The following is a 17892-nucleotide window of genomic DNA, read 5'->3' on the forward strand; positions in this document are numbered from 1 at the left end:
ATCTGAGAAATGACAAGTTAGGTTTAGGAATCAGCTTCTTGGCTCTTAATGGGGGGAAAAAACTAAGGTTGTTTTAGTTCTTAGAATATTTTAATATGCCAAAGTGTTTCAAGGCCTCTTTAACCTTTGTTACATTCACATTTGATGAGACTGTCTTATGACCTGCTCACGTGTCCAACTTAATGCCAGAATTATGTAATGCACTGTCCATCTATCCAGGGTGTGCTCATCTCCTCACTAGATACTGTATACTCTAGCAGAGACATTAGTCCACTGCAACCTATAATGAAGTGCATATTAATTAAAATTGGTTAGAATTATTAAACAGCCATCTAGAATCCAGCAATGAGAATATCTGCTGCTACCTTGGGATGTCTTTGGCTTTCTGTGTATGTTTATTTTGCCTGATGGGGCATGTCTGCCTATGACAAGGTGAACATACTCATCTTGTTCAGCTGTCAGCGCTGTGTGTTCATGCACTGAAAGAGAAAGGAGGAGAGATCAAGGCAGCCTGGCACTTAAACTGCAGTGTGACACACACATACACATTCACAGACAATAAGGACCACTGTGAAGAAGTGACAGCCGGCTGTGTGCCAGGGCTGAACAGCCACCCTCTGCAGGGAAGCTGTTGGTAACTGTTGTTACTTACCACACTCACTCTGACAAGAAACATAACTGACATAATAACAGCATCTTACTGTGAACATCAAGCACTTTAGAGTATACTTAAAGTATCTAGAGTGCCCTAATAGAGACTGACATTAGAAAGCCAGTAATCATAGCTTTCACCATCCCTATAATACGATCATTTCCAGTGTCTTCTTGCATAAGTCCCCATTTTCACTCACATTTCTATTCTATTTTGCAGCATCTGCTGTTGCGTGACCTACCAAGAAAGTTGGCTTGTGGCAAGTACAAAGTCAGACACTCAGCACCCTGATGAAGTGTTAAGTCTGAACTCTCTAAAAACACTTAATGTTCATTGTAGAAGGATTGTGAGTTTTCAGGAGTAACATAAAAGCCAAGCAGGCAGAGAAACTTTCCTTTTTGTTCTTTTCTCTAGTTTCCAGGAGACAGATAGCTGAATGTAAGGATAGACAGCTGCTCGTTCCAAAAAATGTTCAGTTATCTTTGATAACCAGCTCCACAGCCTGGGCGGGCGTGCTTTAATATTCCACATCAGCCTTGCCAATTTTGTTGTTTGGACTGATGAGTCACAGCCCTTTTTTTTTTTTTAAACTTTCTTTTTTCTCTAAGAAAGGCCAAATTCAAAATGAAACTACAAAAGAACATTTTGATCGTTGTTCAGCTCAGTACTTGTGCATGGCTGACATTTAGCATCAACATCAAGTACAGGAACTGTAAAACATTTTTATTAATATTTTTAAAGGAAAAGGAAAACCACTCGAAGGCACTCTTGAAGTAGATACTGTTATGCAGTTGTCTTGTAATTTGCTGTACTTCCTCATGAAACCCACAGCTAGAGTTAATAATTTTCTTTGTAATACCCCATAAAATGAAAACATTTAAAGTTTACTTGAAGGTTTTGCTTTTCTTCTCATTAAATGTGAGATGAAGTTCAAAAATGACAGGGATCTGTGCAGCCGTGCAAAAGTATAGTCTGTCAAATTATTCAGGTTAATTTAAAATATTCAGCACTTGCTTTGTGTAGAAGATAAAGGGAGAACAAAGTTACATGTGAAGTATGGCCTGTACAGACAGTACTGCCATCACTACTGCTCTGAAAGGATCTGCAATATATTGGGAATATTATGAGATATTATCAAAGCTCTCACAGATCAAAGCGTCACAAGCGTGTCCTCTAATCGTTATCTATAATTACAGGCCATACCTCTTTCATGCAATCTCCCATTGCTCTATTGATTGCCCTTATTCAAAGGCAAAGTGGGTCACTTTGCATGCATCCGTTTAACTCGAATTTATTTACTGCTCTGTTGATTTTTGACGTGGCCTTAGACTGGCAAACATTTGCAAATGTTCAACGCTCTCCAAGAGATACTTGTAAAGATCTCTCTTTGGGTCATGTGCTGACCTCTCTCAACATCTTCTGGAACCTACTGAGTGATGTACAAAATGCAGATTTGTTGTGCAATAGGCAGCTTTCAAGGCTATAATTAAACTACAATAAAACATGTTAATATTAAGGCTTTACAAGAATTGTTACCAGGATTTCTTTCTGTATGCAGTAATTGGAACTATTTGATAGATCAGGCAGAATGATGTTTCTGCACTGTCCAGGGATGTTTCTAATTGGGTCATGAGCTGGTTTCCTAGTTTTCTTAGTTGAGGCGCTGGGGAGCTGGACTCTTTCTGACTATCAAGGGAGCAAGTGTGACCTGTGCTGCATGGCTGACTGCCAGTCACAGTCACATAGCAACAGTTTCAGGCTGCTTTATATAAAAAGACTATGCTCAAGTTCCCTTCCTTTTGCTTTAGGCTTGCTATGTTTTGATGTACATGATTGGCTGAAGATCATGCCTTGGCTCTTGTCACAGCAGTGTTTGTTGGGCATCGGAGTGTTTATCGCAGAGCTGGTGGTTTGATTCCCGGCCTTGTTTTTTTTCTCTTTTTTTTTTTTTTTTTTTTTTAACCAACCTGCTGGAGCCTAATTCAGGTGACACGGTGAGCGATAAGACGCACTCATAGACTCTGTATGAGGATGATGGCCAAGCGCTTTGAAGCTGCATTCTTTTTTTGTTGCCGTTTATTGCAGTAAGACATCCACAGGTAACACTCAGCTTGTGGTTTCACAGTTGGACGCCACTAACCAATTAGTTATGGTGGCTGCTTTTGCCTGTGGGCAGACTACAAGTTCATCATCACAGGGCTTACACAGAGAGACAATTTCAAATATAGACATAATTAGCAGTAAACTTACTAGCATGGTGGCTCCAGAGTACAGTGGTTTACGCATTTGCCTGACAAGCGAAAGATTTTTATTCTGGGAGGGGGGGCTTGTGTCAGGAAGGGCACCCAGCATAAAAGTCCCACTGTGGCAATGTCTCATGAATAAGGGAGCAGGTCGCTGCTACCTTATACCACAGTGTAAAACAAATAGATACTTAAAATCCTCTCAGTTATTAAGTCACCTAACTTTGACTGGCGACATTTGGATACATTTTCTTTCTATGATTGTTTAATTTTACACATGTTCTTGCTTTTCTATTTATTGATTCATTGATTTTATTTATTTATTTTTGTATAATAATAAGTCTATATTTGCTGATCGGTGCCTTGGCACACAACACTGATTGTGATTAGTGTTTAAGGACTGTAGTTTGAGTTTCACTCTGTGAATAGGTTTTATAGGTTCACTGCAAACAAATCTACTTTATGGGATTAATAAAGTTATCTGGATCTGAAAAAGTTTAAAGTAGTTTTTAATTAATGTTGCTTGCGTGTATTTGGACTACAGGAGGAAACCACAGCACCCAGATGAAACCCACTGAAAGCAACATGCTTGAGAACGTTTTTCATGTAGGTAAATGTTTTAATGACTAAACATCAACATGCTTGCATTGCCCCTTTGTACAACTTACAGCTAAAACCACTAAATGTTAGACAGAGTTGACATTTACATTTTAACTAGAGTTAATATTTAGTTGTTGTAGGTAGTTGCTGATGGTATTCAGTTTTAATTCAGCATAAATGTTCTGGAATTCTTGAATCAACTAGAATCATCCGCTTCAGTCTCTTATAAAACATCTTTCTGTTGTTTAAAGCGAAAGGTAAAACTGTTAGTCTTGTTTCACTGGAGGTATCAAGATGACTCAGGTTCACCATGAATGGAGGCTTTTAATACTGAGTGGGATGGTTTTCATTGTCTCGCACACAGCGTTGTACACATGACTCCGTTCCCACTCACCCCAACATTCCTAACCCCCTCAGTCCCCATCCCATTCAGACACCAGCGTACACACACACACACACACACACACACACACACACACACACACACACACACACACACACACACACACACACTGTTACACACATATTGGTAACCCCCCAACAACAATGCATGCTGTCACCAAAATCTGGAAAGTGACACAATTGTGCCTCAGCTGACTGGCATTTGTCTGAACTAGCCTGCATGATACAGCATGTCAGTGTTTTTCTGCTATATCAGTGAATGTTTGTTTAGTCTATAAAAGATCTTTCCGTGTAGTTACAGTCTACATAAGTTGATTTAGATTTCTCACTTGAAGGGTTAAATGCCTGGTTAGAAATTCTTGCAGCTACATCTGCTAACAACTAATTGCGGAAATTTCTCTTTGCTCAGAGAAACTCACTATTAAATGACTCCTAAACAATATTCCTTTTGTAGTGGGATTTTTTTTTCAGTTGTTCTTGTTTTCCCATACTTTCAGGTCCAAGAAGCTGTATGGGAGAGGCAAAACCTTCAGTTTATAACAGAAGAACATAATGCTTGCTAGATAACATCTGTTTGTATCCCTCAGTGCAAACATTAAGTTTATTTGATTGATTATTATTATTTGGTGTTCAGTTCAACCTATTAACTCATATTTGCTTTAGAATAAGTTTCAGAGTCTCTCTTTCTCTTTTTTTATATTTGCTTTTCTTTTGGATTTGAATGAAAAGCTGTGTTTGTCAGCTCCTGAGACAGCAAGAGGGGTCCTGGTGGTGAATTTGAAACATCTATTGATTCACACGTAGTCTTAGAGAAATAAATACAACTGTGGAATATTTGGCTGGCTGTCTGTGTAAACATAGATCCTCACTTCTCAGTTTGTGTTGAGAAATCGGAATTTATTGGAAGATTGAAAACTCTAGGTGGTCCAGCTAATAGTGGCATATTGTGGTGATTTCCTTTCACCCATTTGGATCTCATCACCGAGCATGAAGTTTAATTGGCAAGATGAGAACCAGGGCCACACAAATATACTGTCAGCAGATGTTACTGTAACAAGCTGTAACAGTCTGGCAAATTATTCTAATAGCATATCTTGCACCTACATTAATAGATACATAGTCATTCTTCTCTTAAGCAGGGAAGATGAAACAGTGAGCTACTGTGCTATGACTAAGTGCTGTTGAAGTAAACAAATCTTGAAATGAATTATCACATTTTATAAATTCAAACAATGTTTTACACAAACATGGCAAAACCTATATGCTGATCATGAATTCGTGTACATCTGCTTAATTACAGCAGTTTACTACAAAAAGAAAAGAAAACCAATCCTAAACTCTGACAGTTGCCTGTTGTTAGTATCTCATTGGCGCTGCTACTAGCAGGGTAAAAAGTTCAGATTTCCCCTGGGCCCAGCCATGCTGAAGATACAAGCAGTCACTGTAGTGAAGGGGATAAAAGTTTGCGCTAGATGGCATGTGTTTAGCTTGTACAGTAGGAGCCCTGTTTTCTCTGACTGCAGCAGGTCAGCCTCTGTGTAACGACAGCAGCAGGCAGAGGAGCTGGACCAAAGCCAGCCCTTCAATTCAGGGAGCCTGTTTGTTACAAGTTGGCAACAATTTAATTTTGGCAGGGTATTTACTGTACCCAAGATTGGCAAAGGCAAGCTCTGCTAGAAATATTGTATATGAAGCCCTCAACTGACCAGATACTGTAACTCCCTCTATATTGGCCTCCAATCTACCCTTCACTGCAGACTGCAGCTTGTTCAAAATGAGAGGCACACCTCTTAACTGGAATTGGCAGGTTTGACTCCATTACCCCTATCGTTGCTGACCTGCATTGGCTTCCCATCAAATACCGTATTGATTTTAAAATTCTATTGCTTACCTATAAAATTATAAATAACATTGCTCCCAGCTATCTTGTTGAACCTCTCAGCTTGTACACTCCTGGGAGAGCACTGAGATCAACAGGCCAACTGCTCTTTGTGCAACCTAGGTCACGGCTGAAGAGCAGAGGTGATTGCACTTTTGCCATAGCTGCACCCAAACTCTGGAATAATCTTCCTACTGCTATTCGCATATCTGAATCGGTTCAATCTTTTAAATCGCAGTTGAAAACCCATTTATTCAATCTAGCCTTCCCTAGTTAGTGTCTGTATCCTGCAAATGTTTTTTATGTAGTTTTAATAATTTTATTCTATTTTATTGCTGAATAATCTCTTAGTCGAGTTGTGTTTGTATTTTCTTTTGCATATTTTCACTGCGCTGCGGCTAATTAGTGCTCTCCACCTGTTGGTGTATTTATACCCTGTTAATGTTTCTTTCTCTAAATTATTGCATTACTGTAAAGCACTTTGGTGTACCGCTGGTTTTAAATGTGCTATACAAATAAAGTTGTATTGTATTGTATTCACATACACACTGATATTAATTAAACTGACTAAATTACTACCAGACTGCTAAAACCTCTCTTGTATAGACCGGTGGACTTGTGCGTTCACTGTTGTTCTAAATTGGCATTGTGACATTTAAAAAACAAAATATATTATTCAAAGCCAAATAGCACCCTTACAATAGGTGATACTTTTATACAACTGGTATAAATACTGTTTGTTACTTAAAATCTGCAATATTTTAGAGACCAACATTCAAGAATATGACTGAGTGTATATATATTTTGAATGAGCTACATTAGGAACTAACAGTGATTGTAGGCTGGGGTGTTTTGCTACTCTTTCATGTCATGTCACCTTTTAGAAACCAACTAACACACTGCTCATTTAGTTTGATAGTGCAACAATCATTATGCAATATCTCTAGTTTTCTTGCTCAGAACACTACTGGCTCCCACCCCGAGTCCGTCTTGGTAACAATGTCAACTTAATACCTGCAGTGGAGTAGCTTAGCTTACAGTACCGGTCTTGAGTGATGTTATCCCCATCAGCTTGCTTGTAACAGAAGATAAACTCTAATCTTGACTAATCTAGCCAGCTGCACCTCCCTTCTTTGGGGGCTAGCTTGACAGCTCCCCCCACTTGGCTTTAGACCAACTTTGACACCATCGTTATATGAAAACAAGAAGCTTATCTGCATGTGGTGTAGTGTGATGTTGTGAACTGAGTTATTAAATGAAATTTTTATCCTGGATTTGTTTTTCTCTGATAGATCTATAGCTCTGAGTACAGGGAATATTGTCTCATGATACCCTATGATATAAGCGAACTGTCAAGATCATATGTTACTTGCCTTTTAAACTATTTCCCCCGGGGCAGCACAGGGCAGAGATGCTTTAAACTTAATATTCATTTTCACAGCATGTACTTCAGAGCTCAGTTCCATGTTAATCCTACTGCAGCAGGAGTAGAAACAACCAGATCTGTCACCAGTCCATACAGTATCAGATTGCTGACAGTATGCAGGCTTGTGTATAAACAGTAAGTAATACAAACTCTATGTAATAGAGTGTGGGCTGTCGGTTTACATGATCCTTTCATGGAAAATTCCTTTAAAGAAGTTGTTACTTACAGGTTATTTGAGCATTTTAAGAGTTTACCTCCTAATTACAAATTAGTTTACAATATGCCACCAGAGTGCTATCGTAGAAATGTCTTTTTCTTTATTTTATTTTTATTGACATTTCACCATGTAGAAGATGTTTGCCCACACAGAATGATAGGTAGGTCCGTAGTTTTCTGCTTAGGGACTCTCGGTTCTTGGTTTGCAATTGTTACACCAGCTTTTGAACAGTTCAAACCTTTGACATTGAAATGATGGCTCCTCTAACTGTTTTCAGCATTTCCACTGGTAGATTGCTCCATTACATCACAACAATTACCTGAAGAGAGCAGCATTTCTACTCCACATTGTGCCCATCAGTTCTGGGAATCTGTCAATGAGTCACACAGCTTCTTCTTTTCTCCAAGCATAATATTTGTCTCTGATCTGGCACAAACATCTACATTTTCTTAAAACAGATGATTTCCATATCTTGTAATATTACAGATACAGTTATAGTCTTTTGTTTTTGTTTGCTACTTTTTTCTTTTTCTTTTGAGGGACTGACCCACCCGCAGCTCAACATGATTAACTTTAGTAATTTACTCAAATGTGGCTGAGCTAGTCATCCAATTCATGGAATGACTATAGTGCCAAAAAGATAAATCTGAGATGTGTTATCTCCAACATTTTGTCTGTCTGTGTTATATCAACAGCAGAATTGACCCATATAAGACTTCTTTCTTTTTTTTGCTATTTCTTGTTATTTTTGATATTTAAGAGAACATTACAGCCACAATGCTTTCAGCCCTACTACTTTGAAAAAAGAATTTTCGAAGTATAGTCCATTATTTTGCTCTTTGAACGCTACAGTATTGGTCCAGGGATTCTTTCTTAAAAACACCCTGAACCCCTGGGGAGAGGTACAATGGCAGGATTTCTGTGCATTTTGGGAAAGGAAAGCTTGGCTTCAGTGTTTCATTTTCCTAGTGGAAGCTCACTGCTAACTTGGAATGACAAACATCCATGGTTTCCTAGGGTGAAAAAAAGCACTTAGCTTTGGGAATCTGTCAGGGAACAGGGATTCCATTACCTTCCAGTTACCTATTGAAAGTTTGATTCCTTGACATGGGAGAGTGGGTGGCATCTGTGAATTTTGTAGTCTTTGATGCTTTGTGTTAAGTGCTCATCTGTGTTTGGGTAGTCTTAGGGGGTGTAGGCATATATTTAGCTGGATATATTTTTTTAAAAGTGTAGTTCAACATTCAAAATGAATTTAAGTTGTATTAAAGGGGCCCTGTTAAAATCATATCATCATATAGATCTGTATTTTTAGATCTGCTAAAAATGGCATTGCACGATTCACAGTTTAAATTCTTATTTGTACAGCCTTTCAGTTAAGACTGTCTGAAACAGCCAGTTTTTAGCTCCCTTCCTTGTAAGACGACTTTCTTTTATTTGGTTGCCCATTATAAACAGAAGGTTTGAACAGCAGATGGGTGGGACTTCAGAGCAGGTGGAAAAAAACCAACTGTCTCAAAACAAGTGTGTAGCCTGTGGTTGTGGCTTAGAGCAATTTCTTAACCATATGTTTACATTAATTTTGTAAGCTTTTGGTCATGTTTAACTCAAACATTGTAATGCTTCATCATAATTACACTGTTGAACAAAGCGCGTCTCAAACGTCCAACAGCAGAAGTCACAGTAAACAGGCTGATTATCTCCGACTGATCTCGTGTTGATACAGTGTTTCAGCAAAGCTCCCAATTTGTTCAGTCCTTCTGAGGACAGAGCTTAATAATGAGACTAAAGAAGAGCATGTTGAGACACGCAAACAGCTTAAACCAAAATCTAGTTCTAAAATAGAAATTTAGAAGTGTTTTGGTTTGCCTTGGCTGTGATACAGGCCCCCTTTTAATATTAAAGCATGAAGATGAATGTAATCATTATCTTCTTACTTGTTTCTAGCAGTAAGATCTGTTGCCTGGATACTGTCTGAAGGATGGTGCTTTTAATGTGCGTTCTGCAAAATTTTGGTTTCCAGTTTGACATTTTCTGTCATAATGTCTTTACTTAAAGCTTAAGACCTTTTTTTCATAGGGTTATTATTAGCTTGGACATTAGGTTGTTTAAGATCAGTACAGAATTAAAACTGTACAAGCTCTAAATCATACTCCCAGTAACAAGGTTTTTGTGTTATCTTGTTGTGGTTTCTGTACTTGCTAATAAAAATATAGAGAAAACACAACTAGGAGTTAACTTATAAAACTTGCTAATATAATGAAGGAACTCATTATGTTTGGACTAGTAATGCATCTAAACTATTTTAAAGTGTTTTAGGCCTTTACCACGCTGTCTTTGTACATTTAACCACTGAGTCAAGTCTTTCAGTAGCTATTGGAGATGTGTTTACTTGGTAGCTTAAATGGCCCTCTGTTTCAATAAAAGCACCTATTTAAACCTGTTCGATCTAACACTGGCGTCAAGATGTCCATCCAGCTAGACCAAGACCGAAGTGGCTGTCTATTTTACTACAGCTTCCAGTGTGGCTACTGGATAGATGTTTCCGTCATTCACAGGAAAACTGTAGCAGGCAGGATATTGGAGACTAGGAGAGGCCCCTGTAAAAACCTGCGCGCTTGCAAAGCTTAGGTCAGACGGCCAGTATAGACACGGAGGTTCTTTGTTTCTGATCCTACAGAGCTGTGGGGAGCAGTCAGTTAAATTCAGCTAGGTATGGTATGCATGGTATGGTAAGGCATGGCTCTGCATGAGATGGTTAATGTTTAACCTCAGTAACCATCATTATTGGGTTGTTTTTTTCATCTGTATTGTATCCAGAGGACTTGGCCCTAAAAAGGCTAGACTATAGCTCAAAGGTCATATCACTCTTGTCATTCATTGTGAGCAACTTTGTGGGGTCTGTGTCAAACTGGAACGCCATTTCTTCATAATTTTTTTTTCCCCTTCACAAAGTTGTCTTTTATAAATGAATTCACCCTTTCGCTTGCTGTGTCTAACTTCACTCAACATGTGTGTAACATGATCTGGGTTAGTAGAATGGGGATTTGTAGCAGCTAAATTGAAGAGCCAGAATCTGTGCCACTGAGAGGAATTCAAAAGCCCCTAGAGTATTTCCTGAGTAGAGGGGGGTTTGAAGGTTTATTCTCACTCATGTTCATCCCATAAAGCCAGTTTGGGGGTGACAGTTAAGGGCTTGTATGCCCCTGTCCTACCCAAAAGGCTAAATGCAAATATAGAAATATATTAAATTCTCAATTGTAGTTATAAAAAAAATCAAAAGCAGGTTTCACATTCATAATTTTGTACCTAACAAAGATACATTGTTTTAAGACAAAAAAAGACATATAACCCCCTCTTATCTTAAAAATTTCCATGCGAGCAGCCTTGCAAAAGTAGCAAATAGGCCTCTACTGCTGTCAGTGTTTTTTGTTCTCCCAAGCACTTTAATGGCACAGTTGAACAAATATTTGTGAGTCAATATACAGATATCAAATGTCAGTTATAGCACCCACACCTGTGTTGTCCTCTAAGGACCTCGTTTGTGGGACCAGTATTTAGCTGTCATGTGCTATCTCTTTAATAAGTGCATTAAAGTGAGTCTGCTTGCCCTCAGTTGGGACATTTCTCTTTGCAGCAACACTGTAAACTGGTAGGATTGATATTAGAGTTTTACTTTCGCTTAATGGATGTATTGGTAAAGAATTTTGACTGATTTCTTTACAATTCAGCAATAAATTTGGTCTCACATCGTTCAGTTGTGTGTGAGGCCTTTAGACAAATCATCCATAAGTGTATACTATATGTTCTTTAAGTGTCAGCTCAAATGGATCACCATAACGTCTTTCATTCAAAAGTGTTGTTGCATTAGTCTGCCTATTGCCCACTAGACTACCGTGAACACAATTAAATATTGATTTAGGAAGTGTCACACAACGGTTTCATCCCTGTTCCTGTGTAAACACACTCGCCACATGCACCTTTCTGAAGCTGGCAACCAACCCAAAAATATAAGCATCACCTTGCAGCTAAAACAGGACATTTTAATCAACTTAAACCTGCCTGTCATCTCATAATATACCTCACCTTGGACTGTACTCCATCGTCCATTTTAGTCCCCTCTTCTTTTTTGTCTTTTACCCTGACAATTGCCAAGTCATTCCCAGGACAAAAATATCTTCCCCTCATGTCGACTCAAAGACCCACCAAGCATAGAAGAGTATTGGAGGAGAAAACACTGGAGGGAGTTGGGGTGGAAGTGAGCATCTTTGGGGGCCAGGACTTCAGTTAATCCACAACCCAAACATTGTTCCATCATCTAATCTGGGTGGAAATGGGACGGACTGGCTGGAATACTAACATTTAGCTCACAGCGCTGCCATTTTACTGGCAGGAAATTTGGCATGTTTAATCAGAGGGGGCTTATCCAGAGTTGAGGGAAAAGGGAGGCATAAAGAAGAGAACTGGGCATTGGAATTCAGACAGTTAAAGCTCTTAGGAAAACATGTTTGGAAGAGAGCTGTCTCCTCTGCTCTAATTCAAGGTGTATAGTTTGAATGTATGTTATACTGCTATAGTCTAAAGGGTTAGCAGAGTAACAAGCTAAATAGAATTTTAGGTATTTTAAACACTGTAGCACTTTGAAAAGCCCCCTTGTTGTTATTCACAGCTAAATATACAATAGCACTGGGCATGCCTGAGTAGAAAAGGAACTGTATTGTGTGTGAATGGTGTGTGGGAGTGTGTGGCACACTTGGTAAGCTGTTTTTTCCTCATTGAGTAATAATCACAATGAGAGAGATTAATTTGTAAAAAGAAACCTTTTGATGGTGTAGGTTAGAGTTCAATGAAACAGTTTTTACAAACCTAATTAATACAACATATTTTGTTTGCATTCCTCCTGTTCTTCCTGCTTGTTCAAAGCCATGTTTGAATAGTTAATTCAGAATATGAAAAAAACAAATCAAGTAAAGAAAGTATATTAACCATCAAATATCTAGCTATCTAGCAACTATTTTCTTCTGCTGATTGTCCCCTTGTGGGACAATCAAAGGATTATTCTATTCTATTCTATTCTATTCTATTCTATAGCATAATTGTTTTCTGCTCTCTTGGTTAGAAATCTTTTCCCAATCCAAATTTCTCCTACTGCGCTCACATACAGCTTTACAATTTGCTACACAAACGATTTATTCTGCAATTTCTCCAGTGTTGTGTAGTACTTCAGCCCTTACTTTAACATAATACGGTATCTGCAGTTCTTTTTTTTCTTTCCTTCTTTCTTTCTTTGTTTTTTTTTTCATATTAAATGCCAATGCTTTATTCTTGAGATGTTTGAAATTTGACCTTCTTGTTTAGTGTCAAGCTTCATCAAAAGATATGTTTATGTGAATGCTGAGCCATCTTTTCATCCAGCATTTCATCTTTGATGTGAAAGGAAATGACAAAGAACGGCTTTTACGGCCAAATTTAAAGAACTAACAAAAACAAAATGGCGAGTTTTCTCCTTGCTCGTGTCCTAATGGGATTAATGGGTTAAAATGCTTAGTTTTATATAATAATGGCTGTTGAATTTAAAAAGATCCATATAAAAAATAGTATAATACTTTTTAATGTCATTGGTTATTAAATGAAAAAACCTGTGCTGTTATACACCGTTGTTTACACCATTATGGGGTATTAAATGAACAGCTGCATTGGCATTGCCCACATTTCTATCATGATCCATGGAAAATATTCAAAATTTAAAGGGAAAATCCTACTTAATGCACCTGTTTAAAATGTGATGACAACGTGTTTACTTTGCAAGAGGCCACAGCTTGCATGGTTTCCAGTTGACATTATGAGTTTAACTCCCAATGATATCTATTGACACCATATATTTAAAGATTTATGGATGCAGGAAAGGCTAAGACTGCATCTTTTGCAAGCACCCTTTGAAAAGTAAACTAACTTGGATGACATGTGCAACTAGTAAATTAAAAGTAGTTTTTGAATACTCCCTTAACAAGGTAGTGGCAACAGATTAAATGTTAGTTTAAACTGTGAACTTAACTTTGTTAATATTGTGCCATATGTGTCACCTCTCTCATGAGTGGGAGTTGATTCATTGCTCTGTTGAAGAGAGATGCAAAAGTTGAGCCAAGTGTGGAAAACTTGCTACACTCCAAGTTCACCTACTAGTCTTTGGGAATTACTGTCACAGGGTGTTTAGCTGAATGTAACAGATTTGGTGTGTGTGACTGTGTTTGTCTGTCTTTTTCCTGCTAATTGAAACCAGGTGACAAGCGGTTGGGCACTTGCACGCTTGTATGCAAGGGTGAAAAGGAGAAGTGGTTACTATTAAAACTGACAGTCGTGTTGACCAGTGTCTCAAGAGTAGAAAATTATTTGTATTACGAGTAACATGTAGCAGCATCACCACCAACATGGGGCACTCAGCACTCAGGTACAGTTAAAAAGAAAAAAGAAAAACATGAAGGTCATAACACGAGAAAACCTTTCAACTTAAAAGCTGTTTTACCTTTGAGTGAGAGAGTCACTTTCTACTCACTGAAAACCAAAGAAAAAAAATCAGCAAGACAGAAAAAAGCCTGGTTGCATTTGGAAAGAACCAAACAGGACATGTGTTTTATATTCTGACATTTCAATTATGATATCTTAAAACTAGGGCCTCCAGTTAACTGACTTCTGTGTGTCCAGCATTACGTATCTCCATAAAAATCAGAATAACTGCAGTCTTTAAAGAGCTGCGGTGTTTTTACAGTGATGACTAACAAATGTTAATATCAAAAACTTCTGTCATAATGTAATCAGGATTATAAACCCTTTTTACAATATTACAATTCATAACAATAAGACTTATCAATTACCTTTAAATGAGTCAGCACTTTGCATGTGCAGTTTTAGGAAAGTTATTTAAGGATTCTAAGCAATCCTGTGAAAAACTAAGACACCCTATGATTCAGTAGCAGCAATATTGTGAATTACTTACTTTATCGGTATCTCACATTGTTGGCCCACTTTTCCTTATATCATCGCTTATCTTCAGTGAGGTTTGCCAGCAATAATGTACAGTGGGGCAAAAAAGTATTTAGTCAGCCACCGATTGTGCAAGTTCCCCCACTTAAAATGATGACAGAGTTCAGTAATTTGCACCAGAGGTACACTTCAACTGTGAGAGACAGAATGTGAAAAAAAAATCCATGAATCCACATGGTAGGATTTGTAAAGAATTTATTCGTAAATCAGGGTGGAAAATAAGTATTTGGTCACCTCAAACAAGGAAAATCTCTGGCTCTCACAGACCTGTAACGTCTTCTGTAAGAAGCTTTTCTGTCCCCCACTCGTTACCTGTATGAATGGCACCTGTTTGAACTCATCATCTGTATAAAAGACACCTGTCCACAGCCTCAAACAGTCAGACTCCAAACTCCGCCATGGCCAAGACCAAAGAGCTTTCGAAGGACACCAGGAAAAGTATTGTAGACCTGCACCAGACTGGGAAGAGTGAATCTACAATAGGCAAGCAGCTTGGTGTGAAAAAATCAACTGTGGGAGCAATCATCAGAAAATGGAAGACATACAAGACCACTGATAATCTCCCTCCATCTGGGGCTCCACGCAAGATCTCATCCCGTGGGGTCAAAATGATCATGAGAACGGTGAGCAAAGATCCCAGAACCACACGGGGGGACCTGGTGAATGACCTGCAGAGAGCTGGGACCAAAGTAACAAAGGTCACCATCAGTAACACACTACAACGGCAGGGAATCAAATCCCGCAGTGCCAGACGTGTTCCGCTGCTGAAGCCAGTGCATGTCCAGCCCCGTCTGAAGTTTGCCAGAGAGCACATGGATGATACAGCAGAGGATTGGGAGAATGTCATGTGGTCAGATGAAACCAAAGTAGAACTTTTTGGTATAAACTCAACTCGTCGTGTTTGGAGGAAGAAGAATACTGAGTTGCATCCCAAGAACACCATACCTACTGTGAAGCATGGGGGTGGAAACATCATGCTATGGGGCTGTTTTTCTGCCAAGGGGACAGGACGACTGATCCGTGTTAAGGACAGAATGAATGGGGCCATGTATCGTGAGATTTTGGCCAAAACCTCTTTGAAGATGAAACGAGGCTGGGTCTTCCAACATGACAATGATCCAAAACACACCGCCCGGGCAACAAAGGAGTGGCTCCGTAAGAAGCATTTGAAAGTCCTGGAGTGGCCTAGCCAGTCTCCAGACCTCAACCCCATAGAAAATCTGTGGCGGGAGTTGAAAGTTCGTGTTGCTCGGCGACAGCCCCAAAACATCACTGCTCTCGAGAAGATCTGCATGGAGGAATGGGCCAAAATACCAGCTACTGTGTGTGCAAACCTGGTAAAGACCTATAGTAAACGTTTGACCTCTGTTATTGCCAACAAAGGTTATGTTACAAAGTATTGAGTTGTATTTTTGTTATTGACCAAATACTTATTTTCCACCCTAATTTACGAATAAATTCTTTACAAATCCTACCATGTGGATTCATGGATTTTTTTTTTTTTCACATTCTGTCTCTCACAGTTGAAGTGTACCTCTGGTGCAAATTACTGACCTCTGTCATCATTTTAGGTGGGGGAACTTGCACAATCGGTGGCTGACTAAATACTTTTTTGCCCCACTGTATGCACAGCTGTCTTAAGGGCCCACCACAGCTTTTCAGTTAGGTTGAGGTCTGGACTTTGACTGGGCTTTGCGACCCTTTGGCTAACAAAAGAGATGAATCATACTATTTTAGATTTGGTGTTTGTGGTAGGATCGTGCTGTATGACACAGTCTCAGACAAGCTTTAGTTATCAGACATATGGCCTTAAATTTAACTCTAGAGTTCTTATACATAGACGGTCAACTTGGTAACTTCAAGCTGCCCTGGTCCTGTGGCTGAAAAATAAGCCAAAATTATCGCCCCTTCACCACTGTACTTGAAAAGTACAGTATGAGTTGTTTGTGCTAATATGCTGTGTTGGACCTTTCACCAAAGATTGTCCTTTGCATTATGTCCAAGTTCTCCTTTGTCCAAAGGACAGAGAAAGGTTTTATTCAGCTCAGACTACTTTGCAAGCTTAAGCCATGCTGCCATCTTCTTTTTAGAGAGAAGAGGCTTGTTCCACACTTGTTCAGTCTTTTTGTAATTGTACTTATTGTACTCAAGAAATTCAAAATTAAACATGCTAAATGAGATGTGGCTCTTGGGTTTTCTTCAGTACATTTTTGTCAATCCTTGATCTCTATATATTTTTGGTTTCATGTGCAGTTTCAGTCTTTGGTAGTTAATTTTTATTGTTTTGTTTGTCCATTTGTGTTAAAAAGAAAAATGCTCCTCATTCATGAATTAAACTTTATTATAACTGTAGCTATAGCTCCACCACAAGAAAATGTCTTTCTCGGATTCAGAGTGAGCTTTCATTTTACTGTTTCTACTTTAGCATGAGATTGACCACATTTTTTTTTTATTTTTAACCAACTAGTTTTGTAGTTAAATATTTATCTGGACCACGATTGCTCTTCGAGTGTCAGTTGACAGCTCCAGTCTAACATGTTAATGTGATGAAACTTCTTCTCAGAGAAAACCAGTGTGTCTTGCTGAGTAGGAGCAGTACATGACTAAGCATTGGTTTTGTAGGTTTCCCACGCCAGATGACTCTCACAGGATCCACCATGTGCCTGGAAACATTTGTGCTCTTTGGACTGAAATGTGACAGTACTGCTGAGAGTGTTTGTGTTTTAAAAGGAAATCTATTGCATACTGGGGGTGGGGTGGGGTGGGAAAAATGTATCCATACAGGGACACCAGATATTTAATATTTCCACCCATCCATCCGTCCATCCATCCTCTTCCACTTATCCAATTCAGGGTATTGATATTTAGATAAATAAATCTGAAATTGAATTGACTCAACTGAAAAAACATCCAACAGTGTACACACTTAGCTTGACAAAGCTACCTTCCAATTCAGACCAATCTAAAGGCACATTCGCATTGAGTAAAAATAGGACTGCAACCTCTTTGCGTTTATAAACTCTATCTTATAACAATATTTATGACAAGTTTTAGTGCCAGTGTTGGTATTCTTAACAATATAATTTTGCAGCAAAAAATAAATAAATAACTGAAGTGATATGACTTTCTTATTGGATACAAACAATACTGACAAAGTTTAACTTTTAAGGACAGAATTTGAAAAAAGGTGATAACTCAGCAAATTGTTTTTATGTCATATTATGGATGAAGTATTGTGATATTATCATATTGTGGTGTGTCTGGTGATTCCTACCACTTTTGAAACTATTCTGTTTAACTAGTCTGTTTCAGTGTTTTTTTTTTCCTTTCCTTCTCTTGAACTGCACACTTTATTTATTCCTTCTTTTCCCTCTTTATTGTGCTCTGCATGACTATAAATCAACATAATTCATTGCTGCTGCCTACGGCGTG

At 38.5% G+C, this 17892-nt stretch overlaps 1 protein-coding gene across 11 annotated transcripts in view; it reads left to right on the forward strand.

Annotated features, from left to right (window-relative positions):
- LOC147338204 (LIM and calponin homology domains-containing protein 1-like) overlaps nucleotides 1-17892 on the forward strand; it is an 82838-nt gene that overhangs the window by 9677 nt on the left and 55269 nt on the right. The window lies entirely within an intron of this gene.

Source organism: Aulonocara sp. 'chitande type north' Nkhata Bay, linkage group LG2, assembly GCF_057382095.1.
Source record: "Aulonocara sp. 'chitande type north' Nkhata Bay isolate Kocher_YH1m ecotype deep benthic linkage group LG2, A_spYH_male_GT1.1, whole genome shotgun sequence".
Classification (NCBI taxonomy): domain Eukaryota; kingdom Metazoa; phylum Chordata; class Actinopteri; order Cichliformes; family Cichlidae; genus Aulonocara; species Aulonocara sp. 'chitande type north' Nkhata Bay.